At 43.6% G+C, this 23,096-nt stretch overlaps 1 protein-coding gene across 3 annotated transcripts in view; it reads left to right on the top strand.

Moving 5' to 3' along the window:
- Nucleotides 1-8,235: 8,235 nt before the first annotated feature.
- LOC132406551 (long-chain fatty acid transport protein 1-like) overlaps nt 8,236-23,096 on the top strand; it is a 68,881-nt gene continuing 54,020 nt past the window's right edge. Inside the window, exon 1 of one of the 3 annotated variants that reach the window (XM_059992370.1) lies at nt 8,236-8,767. The gene's annotated coding sequence lies outside the window, so the exon portion shown is untranslated. Of the gene's footprint in view, nt 8,906-22,418; nt 22,438-23,096 lie in introns of those variants that run through there. The other 2 variants (XM_059992369.1, XM_059992371.1) reach the window with 2 other exon arrangements.

Raw genomic sequence — 23,096 nt, 5'->3', positions numbered from 1 at the left:
AATCCACAAACCATCTCGATTAATCCATCCTCTGATTAGATGCTTTAAATTACAGCTGGTGTTGGTGAATCAGGAAGGAGTTGATGGGCATGCGTGGTAGAACTTATTGCCACAAATGTGTATGGAGGGCAAGTCATTGCAGTGGAGCCAGGTAGGTTCTTGATTAGTAAAGGCATCAAAAGTTACAGGGAAAAGGAAGAATGGGGTTAAGAGATAATAAATCAGCCATGATTGAATGGTAGAGCAGGCTTGATGGGTCAAGTGGCTAATTCTGCTCCTATGTCTTATGGTTTCAATAAGTCAAGTATGGTTGGAGGTGACATCAGATGCACCTCAACTCTGGCAGAGTTTGCAAGCCATTACTTCCTACAAAGCAAAAGACAGCGATCGCTGCCTCACTACCAGGCGAGCTCAATGCTTTGAAAGGGAGAATAAAACCACAGCTATGAGGATCCCTGCTGCATCTGGTGACCCTGTGATCTCTGTCTCTGAGGCTGCCATCAGTCTTTGAAGAGGGTAAACTCTCACAAGGCAGTAAGGCTCTGAAATCCTGTGCTAATCAACTAGCAGGGGTATTCAAAGACATTTTCAATCTCTCACTGCTACAGTCGGAAGTTCCAATCTGTTGCAAAAGGGCTAAAGTTATGCCAGTGCCCAGGAAGAGCAGCATGAGCTCCTCCAGCAGCACTACATCTACGGTAATGAAACACTTTGAGAGGTTGGTCATGGCTAGAAACGACGACTAGCTCGGGAGAAACCTGGGTCCACTGCAATCTGCCTTCAGCCACAACAGGTCTGCAGCAGACACAATCTCAATGGCTCTCCGTGCAGCCTTGGATCACCTGGACAATGCAAACACCTATATCAGGATGCTGTTTATTGACGATAGTTCAGTGTTTAACACCATCATTCATACTGTCCTGATCAGAAAACTACAGAACCTGGGCCTCTGTACCTCCCTCTGCACCTGGATCCTCAACTTCCTAACCAGAAGACCACAATCTATGTGGACTGGAAATAATATCTCCACCTCACTGACAATCAACACTGGCACATGCCAGGGATGTGTGCTTAGCCCACTGCTTTACTCTCTCTACACCATGACTATGTGGCTAGGCATAGATCAAATGCCACTGTTGGTGGAATTTTGGATGCTGGTGAAGGAGCATACTGGAGCCAGATATACCAGTTATTTGAGTGGTGTTGCAAAAAAACCAGCAAGACCAAAGAGCTGATTGTGGACTTCAGAAAGAGTAAGATGAGGGAACACAAACCAATCCTCAGAGAGATCAGAAGTTGAGAGAGTGAGTAATTTCAAGTTCCTGTGTGTCAATATATCTGGCAACCTAACATGACGCAACATTGATGCAGCCATAAAGAAGGCAAGAGCGGCTATATTTCATTCAGAGTTTGAAGAGATTTAGTTGGTCGACTAAAACACTCAAACTTCTAAAAATGTACTCCAGAGTGCGTCCTGAATGGCTGCATCACCATCTGGTATGCACAAGATCGAAGTAAGTTGCAGGAACTTGTAAAATTAGTCATCTTCATCTTGGGTACTAGCCTCCATAGTATCCAAGACATCTTCAAGGACCAGAACCATAGGAAGTTGGAGTCCATCATTAAAGATTCCCACCGCCCAGGACATGTCCTCTTTGATAGATAGATACTTTATTCATCCCCAATGGGAAATTCAACGTTTTTCCAGTGTCCCATACACTTATTGTAGCAAAACTAATTACATACAGTATTTAACTCAGTATAAATATGATATGCATCTAAAATCACCCTCCCAAAAAGCATTAATAAATAAATAGCTTTTAAAAAGTTCTTAAATAGTTTACATTGAGTAGTAACTTAAGCTCAGTCCTAACCCCGGCACTTTAACATGTCTTGCCCCTGGTGGTTGAATTGTAGAGCCGAATGGCGTTGGGGAGTAATGATCTCTCCATCATGTCTGAGGAGCATTGCATTGACAGCAACCTGCCGCTGAAGCTGCTTCTCCATCTCAGGATGGTGCTGTGCAGAGGATGTTCAGGGTTTTCTATGATTGACCGTAGCCTACTCAGCGCCCTCCGCTCTGCCACTGATGTCATACTGTCCAGTTCTGTGCCCACGACAGAGCCCGCCTTCCTTACCAGCTTATTAAGACATGAGGCGTCCCTCTTCTTAATGCTGCCTCCCCAGCACGCCACCACAAAGAAGAGGGCGCTCTCCACAACTGACCGATAGAACATCTTCAGCATCTCACTACAAACATTGAATGACGCCACCCTTCTGAGGAAATACAGTCGACTCTGTGCTTTCCTGCACAGGGCATGTGTGTTGGCAGTCCAGTCTAGCTTCTCGTCTAACTGCACTCCCAGGTACTTGTAGGTCTTGACCTGCTCCACACATTCTCCATTAACGGTCACTGGCTCCATATGAGGCCTAGGTCTCCTAAAGTCCACATCTCCTTGACCAGCAGCACAAAGACCACCATCTCCTTGGTCTTGGTGATATTGAGATGCAGGTAGTTCGAGTTGCACCATATCACAAAGTCCTGTATCACTTTGCGCTGTTAGCATTGGGAAGGAAGTACAGAAGCCTGAAGGCACACACTCAGTGATTCACGAACAGCTTCTTCCCTCCCCCCATCTGATTCCTAAATGAACATTGAACCCATGAACCCTACTTTTTTATTTCTTTTTTTTTGCACTACTTATTTTCACCTAACTATTTAATGGACAGAAGTGTACTTAATGTAACTCAGATTTTTTTCTCTATATTTATCATGTATTTTATTGTACTACTGCTGCAAATTTAACAATTCTCACAACATTTGCTGGTAGTATTAAATCTGATTCTGGAGTTGCCAGGAAATAGGTTTGGGAAGTGGATCACACAAGATAATGCAGACACAGAAGTCTGGATAAAAAAACAGTAATTGGTAATCAGATTATTGTCGTGTATACCGAGATGGAGAGAAAATGTATGTGCAGTGCAGACAGATCACTTCATGCATGAAGTAGTACAAATAGGGACAAGAAAACAGAAGGCACAATCTGGTGTTATAGTGGCCCAATTCTGCTCATAGTTACAGAGAAAGTGCAGTACAAGTAAATAAGTATAGTGTAAGTACCATGTCACGGCAGCCCAAAGGTTGATCAGAAGTTTGGAAGCCTAATGGATGAAGGCTGAAGATTGGAAGTCTGTACTGAAGTTGGAGGACTGTCGGTGGGTGGGTATGAGGGAGGGAATGGGCTTGTTTCTCCAGAATATCATCAACAGGATCTTACACCTAACTCATCTTTGCTTCTGCCCCACTTTCTCCAGGCATCAGCCCCTCCATGATTTCCTCGTCTATTCATCCCTTTCCACTAATCTCCTTCCTGGCATTTATCCCTGCAAGTGGCAGAAGTGCTACACCTGCTCATTCACCTCCTCCCTCACGTCCATTCAGAGCCCCAAACAGTTCTTCCAGGTGAGGCAACCCTTCACCTGTGAGTCTGTTGGGGTCATCTAACATATCTCAGTGCGTCCCTTCTACATTGGTGAGATCTGACGTAGGTTGGGAGACCAGTTTGTTGAGCACAAAATAGTACAGTTGTACTATTTTGATTTCCCTTGTCAGCCACGGTTGTAATATTTCTTTGTTTTGGAATATACCTATCCTGCATTTCCTCATTTTTGCTAGAAACTCATTGTTGCTCTGCTGACATCCCTGCCAGCAGCTCCTTCCAATTTACTTTGGCCAACTTCTCTCTCATAACACTGTAGTTTTCCTTACTCCACTGAAATACTGCTACGTCAGACTTTACTTTCTCCCTATCAAATTTCAAGGTGAACTCGGTCATATTGTGGTCACTGTCACCTAAGAGTTCTTTTACCTTAAGTTCCCTAATCATCTCTGGTTCATTACATAACATCAAATCCAGTATAGCTGATCCCCTAGTAGGCTCAATGACAAACTGCTCGAAAAAGCCATCTCAAAGGCATTCAACAAACTCATTCTCTTGAGATCCATTACCAACCTGATTTTCCCAATCAACAAATGTTGAAATCTCTCACGACTATCATAACATTTCCCTTTTGACATGCCTTTTCTAGTTCCTGTTGTAATCTGTGGTCCACATCCCAGCTACTGTTGTAAGGCCTGTATATAACTGCCGTCAGGGTCCTTTTGCGCTTTCTTAACTCAACCCACAAGATTTCAACAGCTTCCGATCCTATGTCACATCTTTCTACTGATTTTATGCCATTCTTTATTAGCAGAGCCATGATACCCCCTCTGCCTACCTTCCTATCCCTCCAATACAACATGTAACGCTGGACATTCAGCTCTCAACTACAACCATCCTTTTGCCATGATTCAGAGATGGCCACAACATCATATCCAACAATCTGTAAAACTGTGGCAAGATCATTTGCCTTATTTCTTATACTCCATGCATTGAGATTCAACACTTTGAGTACTGTATTTGCTACTCTTTTTGAATCTGCATCCCTAATGCACTGATACTCACCCTACTGGCTGCAATTATGTCCTATCATCTGCCTGTCCTTTCTGACAGTCTGACTGGATGCTACCTTTGGATTTTTTACCATCCATCTTATACGGAGTCCCTTCACTCCGGTTCCCACTCCCTGAAAAATTACCATAGTTTAAACTCTCCCTAACAAATCTGCCCGCGAGAATATTGGTTCCCATCAGGCTCACTTACAACTGTCACTTTTGAACAGGTCATATCTCCCCAGAAGAGGAGATTCCAATGATCCAAGAATCTGAAGCCCTCTCCCATCGCACCAGCTTCTTAGCCATGTGTTGATTTACCAAGTCATTGTTTCTACCCTCACTGGCACCAGGCACAGGCAATGATCTAGAAATTATTTCCCAGGAGGTCCTGCTTCTCAGCTTTCTGCCTAGCTCTGTAAATTCTCTTTTCAAGACCTCATGCTTTTCCTTACTATGTCATTGGTACCAATATGTACCAAGGTATCTAGCTGCTCTCCCTCCCTCTCCAAAATGTTGTGGACATGATCCGAGACGTCCCTGACCCTAGCACCTGGGAGGCAACATATCATTGGGGTGTCCTGTTTACATCCATGGAATCTCCTGTCTGTTCCCCTGACGACTGAGTCCCCTATCACTACTGCTCTCTCTCTCTTCTGCACCATGAACCTGTGCTCAGTGCCAGTAATCCGGTCTCCTGGAAGGTCACCCCTACAACAGTGTCCTGAATGGGAATGGCCACGGGGGGCGCTGTGCTAACTGCCTATTCACATTTACATTTCTCCTGACAGTCACCCAGCTACTCACCTCTTGCAACTTGGGGGTGACTACTTCCCTGTAACTCTGATCGACTATCTCCTCACTCTCCTGTACAGGCCAAATATCATCCAGTTGCTGCTCCAGATCCCTAACACAGGAGCTACAGCCGGATGCATTTCATGCAGATGTAGTTCCCTGGAAGACTGGGTCTCCCATGACTCCAACATACAGCATGAATAACACACAATGGCTATTTACTGCACATCTTACTTTCTCTACAGTAAAAGAAAACAGAAAAGGGACCCTAACAGAAGCTTACCCAGAGCCAACACCTGTTTCAAGCTGAGGCCTCCTTTGAGCCAAAGCCTGACACTCCTACTGTCATCACTCACCTACTCCCAACAATGGCCTCCCCGCTTGTCCCTACTGTATTTTTTAACGAGCGTCACTGACCTGCAAGTCTCTCCTCTTAAGTTTTGCTGACTTTCAAGAAAACTCGGCACTGTGGCTGCTCCTGCCGCTGCTTGGGCCATCAGAATTTTGGTTGGAACATTTCCCCCTCACCTGGTTTCACTAACTTCACCAACTTTTCATCACTTGCCAGCTTAACTCCTTCCCATCCACCAACCTTATTCTGGTTTCTTTCACCTTCCTTTCCCATCCTGATGAAGGTTCTTGGCCCAAAACATCAACTGTTTGTTTATTTCGATAGATGCTGCCTGATCTGCTGAATTCCTCCAGCATTTTATGAGTCTAACACTCATTTTGCTGTTTTGTGTTACTCTGCTGAACTTGTGGGCATGCTATGTTGGTGCTTGAATATGTAGCAACACTTGTGGGCTACCCCAGCGCATTCTTGCTGTGTTGGTTCTTAAAGAAAGAAGGTGGCAGAGTTTGAATCGAAACATTGGTTATAATCAATACATATACCTTGCTGGAAGCCTGAGAAGAGTTTATTCATCATATTTACCAAGAAGGCATTAGGTCCTTTTTAAAGAATGACACAGTCTGCGCTATACGTTTAACCTAGAACATAGAACAGTACAGTACAGGAAAAGGCCTTTCAGCTCATGATGTCAAGTTAAATTTAATCAATGTGCCTGCACATGATCAATATCTCTCCACTCCCTCAGGTCCAAGAATCTGCTTAAGTATCTCTGAAATGCCACCATTGTTCCAAGCAACTACCACAGTCTGTGTGAGGGAAAGGAAACTTAACTCGCACATCTGCTTTAAAACTTTCCTCCTCGCTGTTAAACCTCTATCCTCTATTCTTTGACATTTTCACCTTGGACAAAAGGACCATAAGATGCAGGAGCAGAATTAGGCCATTTGGCCCATTGAGTTTGCTCCACCATTTCATTATGGCTCATCCATTTCCCTCTTAGCCCCAATCTCCTGCCTTCTCCCTGCATGCTTTCATACCCTGACTAATCAAGAACCTTATTGACCTCTGCCTTAAATACACTCAATGACTCGGCCTCCACAGCTGCCTGTGACAATGAATTCCACAGATTCACCACACTCTGGCTACAGAAATTCCTTCTCATCTCTGTTCTAAGAGAATTCTGAGGCTGTGTCCTCTAGTCTTCCCCACCATAGAAACCATCTCCATACCTGCTTGATCAAGGCCCTTCAACATTCCATAGCTTTCAATGAGATCCCACTCATTCTTCTGAATTTCAGTGAGTAGAGTCCCAAATTTATCAAACACTCCTCTTATGAGCATTTCAATCAACGCACACAAAATGCTGGTGGAAAGCAGCAGGTCAGGCAGTATCTATAGGGAGAAGCACTGTAGACATTTCCGGCCGAGACCCTTCATCAGGACTAACTGAAAGAAAAGATAGTAAGAGATTTGAAAGTGGGAGGGGGAGTGGGAAATCTGAAATGATAGGAGAAGACAAGGGGGGGGATGAAGCTAAGAGCTGAAAAGGTGATTGATAAAAGGGATAGTTGAAAAGAGTTGGAGAAGGGAAAGGATCATGGGACGGGAGGCCTCAGGAGAAAGAAAGGGGGAGGGAAGCACCAGAGGGAGATGGAGAACAGGTAAAGAGTGATGGGCAGAGAGAGAACAAAAAAGGGAGGGGGGAAATAAATAAATCAGAGATGGGGTAAGAAGGGGAGGAGGGGCATTAACAGAAGTTAGAGAAGTCAATGTTCATGCCATCAGGTTGGAGGCTACCCAGCCGGTATATAAGGTGTTGTTCCTCCAACCTGAGCTTGGATTCATTTTGACAGTAGAGGAGGCCATGGATAGACATATCAGAATGGGAATGGGACGTGGAATTAAAATGTGTGGCCACTGGGAGATCCTGCTTTCTCTGGCGGACAGAGCGTAGGTGTTCAGCGAAACGGTCTCCCAGTCTGTGTCGGGTCTCACCAATATATAAAAGGCCACACCGGGAGCACCGGATGCAGTATACCACACCAGCCGACTCACAGGTGAAGTGTCGCCTCACCTGGAAGGGCTGTCTGGGCCCTGAATGGTGGTGAGGGAGGAAGTGTAAGGGCAGGTGTAGCACTTGTTCCGTTTACCAGGATAAGTGCCGGGTGGGAGATCGGTGGGAAGGGATTGGGTGGGGGGGGGGGGGGACGAGTGGACAAGGGAGTCGCGTAGGGAGCGATCCCTGCGGAAAGCAGATGGGGGGGGGGAGGGAAAGTATTTCAATCCCGAAATAATTTTACGAACCTTCTTTCAACCCTCTCCAGTGTCAGCAGCACATCTTATCTTGGGTAAGGGGCCCAGACTGCTCGAAATGTCTCTATCTACACCTCTCTTAGTTTTATAAACTTACTTCAGATCTCCTCTCAACCTCCAACACTCCAGAAAAAAAAACAGCCCAACCTGTCTTGCCCTGGAGGAGGAGACTGATATTGAGCCATTTCAGTGAACTTTGAGGATTTAGCGTCCCTGTAAAGTTGCAGAGACAACCTCTTTTAATTCCTTTACCGATGTGCTTGACATTTACAATCAAGTTCCGGAAACCAAAACAATGATGGTTGTCCCAACATAAGCATTCTTTAACTTCGCTCAACAACAAGTTTAAAAACTTAGCAGAAGTTTCTGTTCACTGTAGCCTCTCCAGTTCAGGTGGTTGTTTCCCTGAGCTTTTAGTTTTTAAACTCTTTTAGTTCCTCTGTCACATCGCCCTTCTGTTTATTATTTATCACACGCATCTCGCGTTATGCCACGGAGAGCAGTTTCACCAGCCCTGAGCAGTGCCGAGGGAGGGAGTGAGACTGCAAGGAGTTCTGCCGGGATAAAAACAGTTTATTCCGAAAGGTGTTCTTTAGGACCCATTGGGGACCTGCTCTGTGTTTTCCTGTGAATGGGAGTGGTAAGCGGAGGGTTCTGAGCTGACAGGCTCGCAGCGACTGAGGTACTCGGTTGAATGTGGAACAGCCCGTCTGCTGGAACGCTGCCTCGATGCTGGGCCTTGGAGCCACAATGAAGTGTCTTTGTGTGAAGTGAAACAGATCACAGCAACGGGATTGTTTGCGTGCAGATGGGAGGTGAGATAATCCTGCACTCAGTCCATACTTTAACCAGCGAGAGCTTGACAACCGGAAAGTTGCTTTCGGAAGGATCGTTTCAGTCTGTGGTTTAGATACCTCTGTGAGGAAGTTTTTCAGCACACGTTACACATTCTGGTGAGTTTCCTTTAAGTGAACAAAGTTTATCATTTGGAAAATTCAAAGCTGTGTGTGAGGTCTGTTTGAATGTTAGCTGTCCATTCCATCATTGGTTTAAACAGACAGGTAGCAACTCCTGATTGAAGTTCAACCACGAACTTCACAAATAGTAGGAGCGTCTCCTCAAGTAGGGAGACTTTTCTTGGTATTTAGGAACAAATGCCTTCCCAGTTTGGTCTTAGTGGCACAGTGTCAAATCGGAGAAGTTTCCTTTGGTTTTCAAGGGGGAACTGCTTTCCTAATTAATTCTGCAGTATGCAAAATCATTCCATTTCAAATGAATTCCCTTCCAAGGCTGGAAACAATGAAGCATTTTATTTCTGAAGTGTTTGATTTCCTGTGAATGGTGTGGCTCACAGGGTCTGCCATTGAGGGTGGCAGGGGGGTGGTGTGCTGGTTGGTTTAGGGCGTGGTTCGATCAGGCGACTTGTGACGAAACATCGGACTGTGAGCGCAAACTGAAGCCTCACAGCCTCGGAGCATGTAATGTAAATGGGAAGTGAATTGTAATGGTCTGGCATAGTCTGAGCAGTCTAGTGGTCATAACTACGTGCAGAGAATTGAGAAACTGGGGCTCTTCACCTCTAAACAGAGGATGAGGAGCAAGGCTGCTCGGTTTGGACTCCAGAACTCAGCGGTCACAGCTGAAGGGTGACACCAGCCTTTCTCTCCCAAGCCCTAAATCACCCTTTCACAACTATCATTCTCAGATTAAACCCTTAATATTACAAATAAAACATCCTTAAATCTGTGAATATTTTAAAAAATAGTAATTAAATTGATATAAATTAACGTGGAAAAAGAGAGTTCAAAGTAAACCTATTATCAAAGAACTTGCATGTCACCATATACAAGCCTGAGATTCATTTTCTTGAGGGCATACTCAGCTAATCAGGAGCAAAACAGTAGAATCAGAATCACTGGCATTTGATGTGAGATTTGTTAGCTCAGGTTAACACAATACATAATTCAATGCAATACATAATCTAGCAGAGAGAAAAACAAATAATAAATAAAATAAAACAATAGACAAGTAAATCAATTATGTATATTGAAAAGATTTTAAAATGTGCAAAAGCAGAAATACTGTATATTGAAAAAAAGTGAGGTAGTGTCCAAGGGTTCAATGTACATTTAGGAATTGGATGGCAGAGGGGAAGAAGCTGTTCCTGAATCGCTGAGTGTGTGCCTTCAGGGTTCAGTACCTCCTACCTGATGGTAACAGTGAGAAATGGGCATGCCCTGGGTGCTGGAAGTTTTTATTAATGGATGCTGCCTTTCTGAGACACCACTCCCTAAAGATGTCCTGGGTACTTTGTAGGCTTCTATCCAGGATAGAGCTGACTAAATTTACAACCTTCTGCAGCTGCTTTCAGTCCTGTGCAGTAGCCCCTCCTTACCAGACAGTGATACAGTCTGTCAGAATGCTCTCCACGGTACAACTATAGAAGTTTTTGAGTGTATTTGTTGATGTGCGAAATCTCTTCAAACTCCTAATAAAATACAGCAGGTGTCTTGCGTTCTTTATGACTACATCAATATGTTGGGACCAGGTTAGATCCTCTGAGATCTTGACACCCAGGAACTGAGGAACTGGACCTTGACACTAGTCAGTGGTGGAGGCAGATACACTAGTGAAATTTAAGACACTACTAGACAGGTATATGGAGGAATTTAAGGTGGGGGGGTATATGGGAGGCAGGGTTTAAGGGTCGGCACAACATTGTGGGCCGAAGGGCTTGTACTGTGCTGTACTATTCTATGTTCTATGTTGAATTTGAAGCTGCTCACTCTCTCCACTTCTGATCTCTCTGAGGATTGGTATGTGTTCCTTCGTCTTACCCTTCCTGAAGTCCAGAATCAGCTCTTTCGTCTTACTGATGTTGAGTGCCAGGTTGTATGCTGTGGCACCATTCCACTAGTTGACATTTCTCACTCTTGTACGCCCTCTTGTCACCACCTGAAATTCTATTAACAATGGTTGAATTGTCAGCAAATTTGTAGATGGTATTTGAGCTATGCCTAGCCACACAGTCATGTGTATACAGAGAGTAGAACATTGGGCTAAGCACACACCCCTGAAGTGCACCAGTGTTGATCGTCAGCAAGGAGGATATGTTATCACCACAGACTGTGGTCTTCCTGTTAGGAAGTTGAGGGTCCAATCGCAGAGGGAGGTACAGAGGACCAGGTTCTGTAACTTCTCAATCAGGATTGTGGGAATGATAGTGTTAAATGCTGAGCTATAGTCGATGAACAGCATCCTGATGTAGGTGTTTGTGTTGTCCAGGTGGTCTAAAGCCATGTGGAGGTCCATTGAGATTGCATCTGCTGTTGACCTATTGTGGCAGTAGGCAAATTGCAATGGGTTCAGGTTCTTGCTGAGGCAGGAGTTCAGTCTAGTCTTAACCAACCTCTCAAAGCATTTTATCACTGTCAATGTGAATGCTACTGGGCAAATGTCATTAAGGCTTCCCACATAATTATTCTTAGGCATTGATATAATTGTTGCCTTTTGAAGCAATTTTCTGCCCGTAGCAGTGAGAGGTTGAAAATTTCCTTGAATACTCCCGCTAGTTGGTTGGCACAGATTTCCAGAGCCTTACCAGCATCACTGAAAGATCAACCAGAGTGCAGAAGACAACAAACTGCAAATGCAAATATAAATAAATAGCAATAATTATTGAGAACATGAGATAACAAGAGAAAAAGTCCTTAAAGTGAGATCATTGGTTGTGGGAATGTTTCAGTGATGGGACAAATGAGTGCAGTTATTCCCTTTTATTCAGGAGCCTGATGGTTGAGGGATAGTAATTGTTCTTAAAGGTGGTGGTGCAAGTCCTGAGGTTCTTGGACCTTCGACTTCATGGCAGCAGCAATTACAGAGAATGATCTGATATCTAGATGTCCAAATGATGTTCCAAATATTTATCATCTTCTTCAAGCTCCTGAACCAGAATGGATAACTTCACTCACGTCATCACTGAATTGATTTCACAACCTATGGAGTTTTGAGGTCTGTACAACTCATATTCTCAGTATTTATCTACTCTTTTTTTTTGTATTTGCACAGTTTCTCTTCTGTTGCAATTTGGTTGCTTGTTTGTCAGTCTTTGTAGTTTTTCATTAATTCCATTGAATTTCCTTGTACCATTGAATTACGTACTTATTGCCCATTTCACCACTGGCGTTTAGAACAGCAATGACGATCCTCCATCTCTGGCAGTGCTCAGAGCTTCCTTCATGTCAGTAGCTTGGTTTTCTCTATCAGTCATGCAACTCCCGGGTGGAGAATCAGGAATACTATTGTACACAGATGTAGAAGGATTCTTCATTGCTGTTTCCATAACACTTTTGTTTTACCAGTCAGGGTTGTTAGCCCTGATCTGAACCCCCGAACCTAGAGGATCAGTGGACCACTCTTAGTCTGGCCTTTACCCTTTGACCTGTTTGGCATGGGTGACCCTACCAGGAGCCAAAGCATAAACCCTTGCCTCCAGCCAACATAGCTCTCTGGGTCATTGAGATGTACAAGCCTCCAAATCCTACGACAAGGTTGTGGTCCTCTTGGAAGTCTTCTATGAATGCCCGCAAAAATGAATCTCAGGGTAGTATATGGTGACATACGTACTTTGATAATAAATTTACTTTGAATTTTGAGCTTTATGAAAGACTGATCCAGACCCGCTGAAGAAATCTGTCTAGTTGTGGATGGAATATTTTAGGGAAGCTGTAAAGACTATTTAGAAGTTGCAGAAGAGATTTACTAGTTGTGATTCCAGGGCTGAGGAAGTTTAGTTATGTGGACGGATTGGAGAACAGAGAAGACTGCAGGATAACTGACTGAGATGTTTAAAATTAGGAAGGGTATAAGTGGTGGGGAGGGGGTGTTAAGGCTCTCCTTCTCTGCTGATGGCTGGGGTCACTCATCTTGTAAAGGCAATGCCCAGAAGAAGATGATGCAAACCAGTTCTGTAGAATTTGCCAAGAATCATCATGTCATGAAACCATGATTGCCTATGTCATATGACATGGCACATGATAATGATAGGCAGAAAGGCTCTTCCAGCTGTCAGAAAGATCATAAGCTTGTGTTGTAGAATGAAACTGATGGCAAAAGAACCAAAGCTGACTTGAGAAGCATTATGACAGGTTGAAATCAGGAAGATAATGTTGGGTAGGAGTAGGGGCAGATTTAATTGTAGAATTAAAAGGAAGATAGTTCAGTATCTGAAAGGCAAGCAATTACAGGACAAGGGGAGAGGTAGGGAAGAAAGTCTAACTGGATATCTCTTATGTAAGAGCTGATACAGACTCAATGGGCTGCTTCTATGCTTTAATCAGAGGGTTACACTTTGGCATGGCTTGAAGCTTTAGCAGACCGTCAAAAATAACATAGAATAGGCATTAACAGGTTTGCTGGCAGAAAGAAGATGTAAAGGATGGTGTGGCACAGGGATCAGTGCTGGGTCTCAGTTTTTTACTGCTTGTACAAATGACTTGGATGAAGCCATTGAAGCCACTGACAGTATGGTTGCAAAAATAACGGGGAAAGTAAGTTGTTAAATTGTCCTTATTTGCATGGTGTATCTGGCCAATGCAGTTAACTCGTGTCACTATTTTAGGCGAATAGCTCCAGAGAAAAATCTGTATCATGGAACAAATTCAAATGCAATATCTAAAGGCATGGAATCAAATTAAGAGCAAGGTTCAGTCAGAAACACTTCCACATACAGAGGCAAACAACAGTTAAAGTTTGTGTCTACAAGTGGTAATTACGTCCAGGTCAATTTGTAATATTAAGTTAGTAATTTTTAATTAACAATTGAATAATGTTATTCAATTATTAACTTTGAAGTAGTCAATCATTGACTTATGTAATGATGTCTTCCTGGTTTCTTGCCACTTCTTTTATTTTGTTGTTGCTATCTTGGACAATTTTGAATCTAGATGGCCTGCAGATAACAAACACTGAACTGAATATGCCTGGACTCTTTCATTTTTGGGTTTTATATTGTGTTTTTTTTGCTCACCTTTTGTTGCCATTTGCCTGATTTGTTTTCTTTTGTGCATGTGGGTGGGGGGGGGGGGGGTTAATATCTTTTTTTGAATGGTTCCATGGTGTTTCTTTGTTTGGGAGCCCTCTGTGAGGAAGACAGGGTGTCAGGGTTGTATACTACATATACTGTGTACTTTGAGAATAAATGTACTTTGACTCTTTGACATATACTGGTTTGGCAAGTTTTGTTTTTATGAATTATGCAACTTCCAACTGGCAACACCTGAAAACAACATCTTGGGCAATCCCATGGGATCAAGGAGAACTTGCTTCCACTCCACCCTTTTCAGTTCTGGTCACCTTATTATAGGAAGGATGTAGAAACTTTCGAGAGGGTGCAGAGGACCCTACCAGGATGCTGCTTAGATTGGAATGTATGTCTTTTTTTTGGATATGTTGAGTGAGCTCGTTCTTTTCCCTTTGTAGGGACGGGGGATGAGGGGTGACTTGATAGAGGTGTAAAAGACGATAAGAGGCATAGATAGATTGGACATCAATGACATTTTTTCCAGGGCAGAAATGTCTAAATCAAGAAGATGTAATTTTAAGGTGATTAGAGGGAAGTATAGGGGAGGACGTCAAAAATATTTTTTTTTAAACAGAAAAGTGTGTGCATGAATCACACTGCCACAGGTGGTGGTAGAGACAGGTATTTTAGGGACATATTTAGGCAACTCTTAGGTACATAGATGAAAAAAATTGAGGGCTAAATGGGAGGGAATTATTAGGATTAATCTAGGAATAACTGTGCATAGTTCCCTGAAAGTGGAGTCTCATGTAGATAGGGTGGTGAAGAGGGCTTTTGGAACACTGGCCTTTATAAATCAAAGCATTGAGTACAGAAGTTGGGATGTTGTACAAGGCATTGGTAAGGCCAAATTTGGAATATTGTGTGCAGTTCTGGTCACTGAATTATAGGAAAGATATCAATAAATTAGAGAGAGTGCAGAGACGATTTACTAGGATGTTACCTGGGTTTCAGCAATTAAGTTACAGAGAAAGGTTGAACAAGTTAGGTCTCTATTCATTGGAGCGTAGAAGGTTGAGGGGGGATTTGATCGAGGTATTTAAAATTTTGAGAGGGATAGATAGAGTTGACGTGAACAGGCTGTTTCCATTGAGAGTAGGGAGATTCAAACTAGAGGACATGATTTGAGAGTTAGGGGGCAGAAGTTTAAGGGAAACACGAGGGGGTATTTCTTTACTCAAAGAGTGATAGCTGTGTGGAATGAGCTTCCTGTAGAAGTAGTAGAGGCCAGTTCAGTTGTGTCATTTAAGGTAAAATTGGATAGGTATATGGACAGGAAAGGAGTGGAGGGTTATGGGCTGAGTGCGGGTAGGTGGGACTAGGTGAGATTAAGGGTTCGGCACGGACTAGGAGGGCCAAGATGGCCTGTTTCCGTGCTGTGATTGTTATACGGTTATATGGAAACATTAGTTTGATCTTGGAATAGGTTAAAAGTCAGCACGATATGGGTCAAAGTGTCTGTACTATTCTATTTCTATGTTCCAGGTTTTAGTGTTTTGAATCAGAATCAGGTTTAATATCACCTGCATAAGCCGTGAAATTTGTTAACTTAGTGGCAGCAGTACATTGCATTACATGATAATACAGAAAATTAAGTAAATTATTTACAGTAAGTATATGTATATTAAATAGTTAAAATAAGAATAGTGCTAAAATAAATAATAAAAAAGTGAGGTAGTGTTCATGGATTCGTTGAAGATGTCATGGATACTATGGAGGCTAGTAACTGTGTTGGAGCTGACTAATTTTACAACCCAAGTAGTTTTTTGAGGCCAATGCAGGAAAAGTAAACTCTTCCCAGATAGGGAAGATTTTGTGAGGAAGTGTGCTGCTTCCACTGCCTATCTGGGACTTCTCTACCCTCCAAATGCACACACTCAGGTTTCTCAATACAAGCTGAATGATCTTTCTCCACTATGAGTGAGTCATGAGCTAAAGATCTCAGAATTAGGATGGGATTACATTTGTTCAAGCATATTTGTTAATCTTTTCTTTTGTCTCCACGGTAATCTCTTCATATAAAAGAGCTTGGAATGGATTATCTGTTTCGGGAGTCTGTTGACATATCTGAGATAGACATGTCTGCACATCGTAGCCAAATGAGAGTAACCAGGGTCTCACCGTTGGGGCCGTTGGCCTAGGAGAGGGGACTGGGTATAGATCACTCGCTCTTTCAGTGAACGTAGACGATGTCACAGAGATGGCTGTGGAATCAGATTCTGATTTATTTATCTAAGTTGAAAGTAAATTTATTACAAAGTACATTAGTTACAGCCCGATATGCCGCTGGTGTTTAGGGCAGCAATGAAGGTCCTCCATTTTTGTCTGTCCTTGGCCATCTTCTCTATTGTGGCCTGGGTGTGTTTCAGGGTCCTCATTGCTGTATCTACAGTTTAGCATCAAGTTGCTTTGGTCTCCTGCATTTCCTTTGTCCTTCAGGCATCCAAATGAATGCTGTCTTGATGATGGAGTTGGCCTCTCTTCTCATCATGTGCCCAATCCATCCCTAACAATTCCTCATGATGATTGTGGCCAGATCTTCTTGATGACACTAAAGGAGTAGGGTGGTGTTGGAGATCTTGCTTGGCCAGAAAATATGAAGGAATTTCCGAAGGCTCATGGTGTGGAATGATGACAGCTTGGCAAGGTTGTTCTCTGTCATGCCCTGGGATTCTGACCCTACAAGAGTATGGACAGAACACAACTCTGGTACAGCTTCACCTTGGTGTGGATGCTGTACTTGGCTGTGATCATCTTCCCTTCCTGAATATAAAACTGTTTCACCAGTTGCTGCCTTTATTCTACTGGACACTGTCCACCTGCTTTCAATGATGCCCAGTATGTGTAGTTGTAATGACGCATTTCAGCAGTTATTTGTGCTAGCTTGCCAGTGTTGTCCATGGTTTGTACATTCCAAAAAACAATTTTGGTCTTAGTCTTGGTGGTGTTCAGGGCTTCCTTCATCATGTCAGGAGCTTCCTCTCGGTTTTCACCACTGTCAGTCATGCAATTCCCGGGTGGAGACTCTGGAATACCGTCTCACACAGATGTAGAAGGATTCTTCATTGTGTTTTCCATAACAATCTTTTTCGTTGACCAGTCAGGGTTGTTAGCCCTGATCTGAACCCCCAACCTGGAGGACTGGTGGACCACTCTTAGTCTAGCTTCTATCCTTTCACCTGTTTGGCTTGGGTGACCCTATCAAGAGCCAAAGCATAAGGCCCCGACTCCAGCCAATATATCTCTCCAGGCCATCAAGGCACACAAGCCTCCAAACATTACAAAAAGATTGTGGTCCTTCTGGAGGACCAAAGTATGTATATGTCACTATATAGTACCCCAAGATTCATTTCCTTGTCACCTATTCATTCACATTTACTCTACATTGAAAGATGCAGTGAAATGCATCATTTGCATTAACAGCCAACACACATAAGGATGTGCTGGGGGCAGCCCACAAGGGTCACCATAGATTCCAATGCCAACATAGTATTCCCACAGTGTTCAACACAACCACAACACAATCAGCAGCAGCAACACCACAGATGAGAACAAGACAACAGCAAAGCAGACTCCTTTACCACACTCCCAGCTACCCAGCGGCTCACACATACACACAGGCAGTCCTCCAACCCCAGGACAGGCCACCTCAGGGCCTTCAGTCCTTGGTCCTGGACTTTCAAATACCTGGCCTCCAATTTCCAGTCTCTGACCCAGGCTCTCAGACTCCACCTTCAGGCTCCTATCTCTGGGCGCGCTGAGCTCTGGACTTCAACTTTCAGTTTTGCGCTCTGGGCTTCATTGGCCTCTAGCATTGACCCAAGGACTGAACAGTCATGGGTTTGACCTTCTCTCCAGTGCTTGAGAAGTCTGCTGTAGGCAGTCCCCATACAACAGGAAGGGCAGGAATGCTGCCCATTGAACTTGTGCCTTGTCTGACGTCTTGATCTTTGTACACCCTCTTCCTCAGTCAGACATGCAAAGATGAAAATGGTGGTGTGTTGGTTCTCATTGGTTGGAAGATTGTATTCAAGAGCTACAAAGTAATGTTACAGTTCTATAAAACCCTGGTTGTGTAGTGTAGGTCTCCGTTAGTCTTGATAGACCATGGATTTACGCCTTGGAAAGTTTCCAGGGCACAAACCTGGGCAAGGTCTTTTTTTAATGGAAGACCAGCAGTTGCCCAAGCTGCAAGTCTCCCCTCTCCACACCACCGATGTTGTCCAAGGGAAGGACATTAGACTACACTTGGAATGTTGTGTTCAGTTCTGGTCTCATTATAGGAAGGATGTGAAAGTTTTCGAGAGAAGGCATAGCAGATTTATCAGGAAGCTGTCTGGTTTAGAAGGCATGTCTCATAAGAATAGGTTGAGTGAACTAGGATTTTCTTTCTTTGGAGCTGAAGAGTTTGAGAGGTGACTTGAAAAAGGTCTGCAAGGTTGATAAGAGACATGGAAAGAGTGGAAAGTCTAAGACTTTTTCCTAGGATGGAAATGGCTAATACAAGATGCCATAATTTTAAAGTATTGGAGAAAAGTATGGGGGGGGTATGTCAGAGGTAAGTTCTTTACATTGAAAGTGGTCGGTGCTTGGAATGCCATACCAAGAGGTAGAGGCAGATGCATTGGGGCAGTTAAGAAACTCTTTGATAGGCACATGGATGATAAAAAAAAAGTGGAGGGTTATGCAGGAGAGAAGGGTTAGCTTGATCTTTTAGTAGGTTAAAAGTTGAGCATAACATCACAGGCCAAAGGGCCTGTACTGTACTGTATTGTTCTATGTTTAACCAAAGGTACTGTTGGTATATTGAAGACCTGAATGAATGATCTCGCAAATGTCTGCCTTTACCCAAAGGAGGATGGCAGATGCAACATGAATGCTGGCCGTTGAGCTATATGTAAGGAGTAGTCCTCGTCCCACCTGTCCCCATGGTACTGTATTCCTTCAGCACCCCACCTAATTCTCTCAAATGTTGATTCAGACTCTGTGTCAGTTTCAAACTTTGATATGCCCTGGAACTGCATGATCCTTGGACTTGGGCCCCGAAAGCTCTGAGTTGGAGCTGACAGTACAACTATTTATTCAGGACTGATATCTTCAAGATAAGGATAGTTATCTGCTAACCCTAGAGGTATCTCACCAAGGCAGTGTTAGCCTGTGCCTGCCTCCCAGCGAGTGGATTACACATTAGTAAAAGGCAATACTTAATAGCTGTCTAGAAAATATCCTTCCTCTGCCAACTCGATTGTTGTGCTTACCTGCATTCTGATGGAGAAGTTATTGTATGCTGTGGTTTTACATTTCAGTCATGCATTCTCCATTGTACCCTAGATGCTGGAACAGTGCCTTAGTGTTCATGGTGATTGTGGGTGCAGAGGGGAGGGAGCTGTGCTTTGAATTAGATTTCTAAACCCTTCCAGAATATCCAGAGATACTCCAGAATGAAATAAAATCACAAAGGGACAACTGGAAGATACGTCTGTTCATTAGATTTCAAAGCAAATTCAAAGTAAAATTATCAAATTATTTACTGTACATGTTGCCAATACCACCCTGAGATTCATTTTCTTGCAAGCATTCATAGTAAAACAAACAAATTTAGTAGAATTGAAGAAAAACAACACTCAGAGACAGACAATAACCAATGTACAAAATACAAAGCAACACGTACAACACGCTGGAGGAACTCAGCAGGTCAGGCAGCATCCATGGAAACGAGCAGTTAACGTTTCGGGCCGAGACCCTTCATCAGGACTGGAGAGGGAGGGGGCAGGGGCCCTATAAAGAAGGTGGGGGGAGGGTGCCCAACCTGCTGAGTTCCTCCAGAGTGTTGTACGTGTTGCTTTGACCCCAGCATCTTTGTGTGTACAAAATACAACCTGTGTAAATACAAAAATAATAAACAAATAAGCAAATTAATTAATACAGATCTTTGAAAGTGAGTCCATAGACTGCGGAAATAGCTCAGTGTTGAGGTGAGTGAAGTTATCTATGCTGATTCAGGAGCCTGATGGTTGAAGGATAATAACTGTGCCTGAACACGAGAAAATCTGCAGATGCTGGAAATTCAAGGCAACACACACACACAATGCTGGAGGAGCTCAGCAGGTCAGACTGCACCTATGGAAATGAATAAATAGGTGATGTTTCGGGCCGAACGAGACCCGTCTTCAGGACTGGAAAGGAAGGGATGAAGTCAGAATAAGAAGGGAGGAAGAATAACTGTTGCTGAACCTGGTGGTATCGGACCCAAGGCCTTTGTACCTTTCTCCTGATGGCAACAGCAAGAAGAGAGCATGGTCTGGATGGTGGAGTCCTTGATGATGGAAGGATTTATCTTTGAAGAGTCTTTTAAGTATATCTAATGATAGTTTAGGAACATTTAAGAGATTCTTAAATACAGTCAGCCCTCCTTAACCACAAGTTCTGCATGCGCAAATTCAACCAACCGCGAACCGAGAAAACCCGGAAATGCTCTTCCAGCACTTGTTGTTCGAGCTTTCACCCCACATCTCGTTCGTTCGCTACTTTGTTCCTGTGAAAAAGTGGCTCCTAAAAAGCAATTAGGTGGTCAAAACAATTCCTCAAAGGCTGAGGGAGTGTAAAGTGCTATCTCTCACTGAGAAAGTAGAAATATTAGAACTTTTGATGGCCAAATTATACATGAAAAAGCTCTTGGTCTCTATGAGCACTGTGACAGGGTTGATGAGAGCGAGAGAAAAGAGTTTAAGGCTAGTAAGGGATGGCTGGCTGGCTGTGTAAAGCGCTACAGCCTCAAGAACATAGAGATCATGGGAGAATCGGCATCGGCTAATGCTGAGGCTGCAGCAGCGCTCCCAGAGGAGCTGCAATTCTGAAGTCTCAAAGTTCAACTCTTGAAGATCCTTAGCCCTCAACCTTCACAGTTCCTGACTTTAGTATTATTGAGCCTCCTCCAAAGCGTCCTTATTCCCTAAGCAAGACAGTGTAGCATCTACTGTACAGGTATTACAAGTTTTACTCGTCATTTGATCATTGTTCACCTCATGTCTCATTCATTCGCTGCTCGTGTTGTGAGCGAGAGGAACATGTAGTTTTTTTTCTTGTCAATATTCCCTAAACAAGACAGTGTAACAACTATTTACATAGCATTTCCATTGTATTAGGTGTTTTAAATTCTGTAATCTAGAGATGATAAAAGTTTTACTCGATGTTTGATGATTGCTTGTCTCGCGTCTCATTCGTTCGCTGCTTGTGTAAACATTACGGTTTAACAACTGTTTACATAGCATCATCTAGAGATGATCTAAAGTATACGGGAGGATGTGCGTAGCTTACTTGCAAATACCATGCCATTTTATAGAAGAGACTTCAGCATCCACATTTATTGGTATCCGCGGGAGGCCCTGGAACCAATCCCTTGCAGATAAGGAGGGCAGACTGTAGGCATATGGATGATAGAGGGTATTGTGGGAGGGAAAGGTCAAATTGATCTTGGAGTAGGTTAAAAGTTTGGCATAACATCGTGTGCAGTAATGTTCTGTGTTCCGTCAGTACGTAATGGAACATCATTGGTCTACTGAGGATATCATAGTCCCTGCATTGCACTCCATCCTGTTCTACTTGAAAAATGGTGCCCTCTACACCAGGATGCTGCTGATTGACATCAGCTCAATGCTTAATAAGATCATCCTTCAGAAGCTAGTGGGCAAATAGTCCTAGTTGGGTCTCAGCACCTCTCTCTAACTGGATCTTGGACTTCTTGACAGAAAAATCACGGTTCGTGTCGGCGGCAGCATCTCTAGTTCCATCATGCTGAGCGCCAGCACTCCCCAGGGCTGTGTGCCTAGCCCACTGCTGATGCACAACTGCACTGCTGGATCCATTTCAAGTTCACCAATGACTCAACAATGATTGGCCTCATCAACAGCAATGACAAGACAGCGCACAGGGTGGAGGTAGAGCGACTGGTAGAATGGAGCGAGCATAACAGCTTGAGCCTCAACATGGATGATAGTAAAGAGATGATTACAGCCCTTAGGAAGGTGCAGGCTAACCCTCTTGCACATAAACAGTTCCTCCACCACATCTTTGATCAATAAAGCACAGCAGTGTCTCCAATTCCTAAAGAGATTGAAATGAGTAAGGCTTCTCCCCACCCCTCCCACCACCATTCTAACTAATGTTTACAGGAGTACAATTGAAAGTGCCCTGACCAGCTATATCCATCTGATATAGGAATTGCAAGGCGACTGACCACAAGATCTTATAAAGAATATTGAGGACTGCCGAGAGGATCATTAATCCGAGATCCATTCATCCGAGAAACTGTGCATGAGCGCTGCTTGTGCAGGGCCTTTACCATTGTCAATGATCTCTCCCATCCATCCAAGATCTCTTTGACCCTCTACCACCAGGCAGCAGGTACTGTAGCATTTGGGAAATAGCTTTCTCCCCAGGCCGTGAGACTACTGAAGTCCCTGCCATCACCTAGGTCTCATCACATATAAAGTGCCAATGGTGTTAAACTGTTTACTTTTTGACTTGTGTCATAATTGCACTATATTATTTGTTGATTAATTGTGGTAATATTACCTTTTGTTCTGTGTGAGGTACACATACTGTGTTGTGTATCTTCAGCTGGAAGAACATTGTTCAAGTTTAATGTTTATTCAACGATGCATGAATATATCCAAATGAAACTGCATTCCTCTGGGAACAAGGTACAAATCACATTACCAACAGCACACAGCACAAATAGCACATATGGTTATGATAGCAGAAAAATAATATGGCCCAACTCTGAGTGACATGACTGCAGATTGATGGTAACTTGTTGTAGTCCAGCTTGTTCTTCCGCTGAGTCAATACTGAAGGGCAGTGCCTATTGGAGGGGCCAATCCCCAATTCACTCACCGAGGTCCCTGCTCTCTTCTACGTTGCCTCTTCTTGGCATCTGCAACAGGTAATCTTGCAGCATGAGGACCTGGTCCTCCTTACAACCGGGTCAACCACTGCTGGTCTTTCCAATGAACTAGTGAACTGGACTTTCAGTATACTACATTGCCGATTTCTAATAGGGT

Source organism: Hypanus sabinus, chromosome 16, assembly GCF_030144855.1.
Source record: "Hypanus sabinus isolate sHypSab1 chromosome 16, sHypSab1.hap1, whole genome shotgun sequence".
NCBI lineage: Eukaryota > Metazoa > Chordata > Chondrichthyes > Myliobatiformes > Dasyatidae > Hypanus > Hypanus sabinus.
Note: the sequence above shows the minus strand (reverse complement) of the source record. Positions and strands in the feature narration are given on the sequence as shown.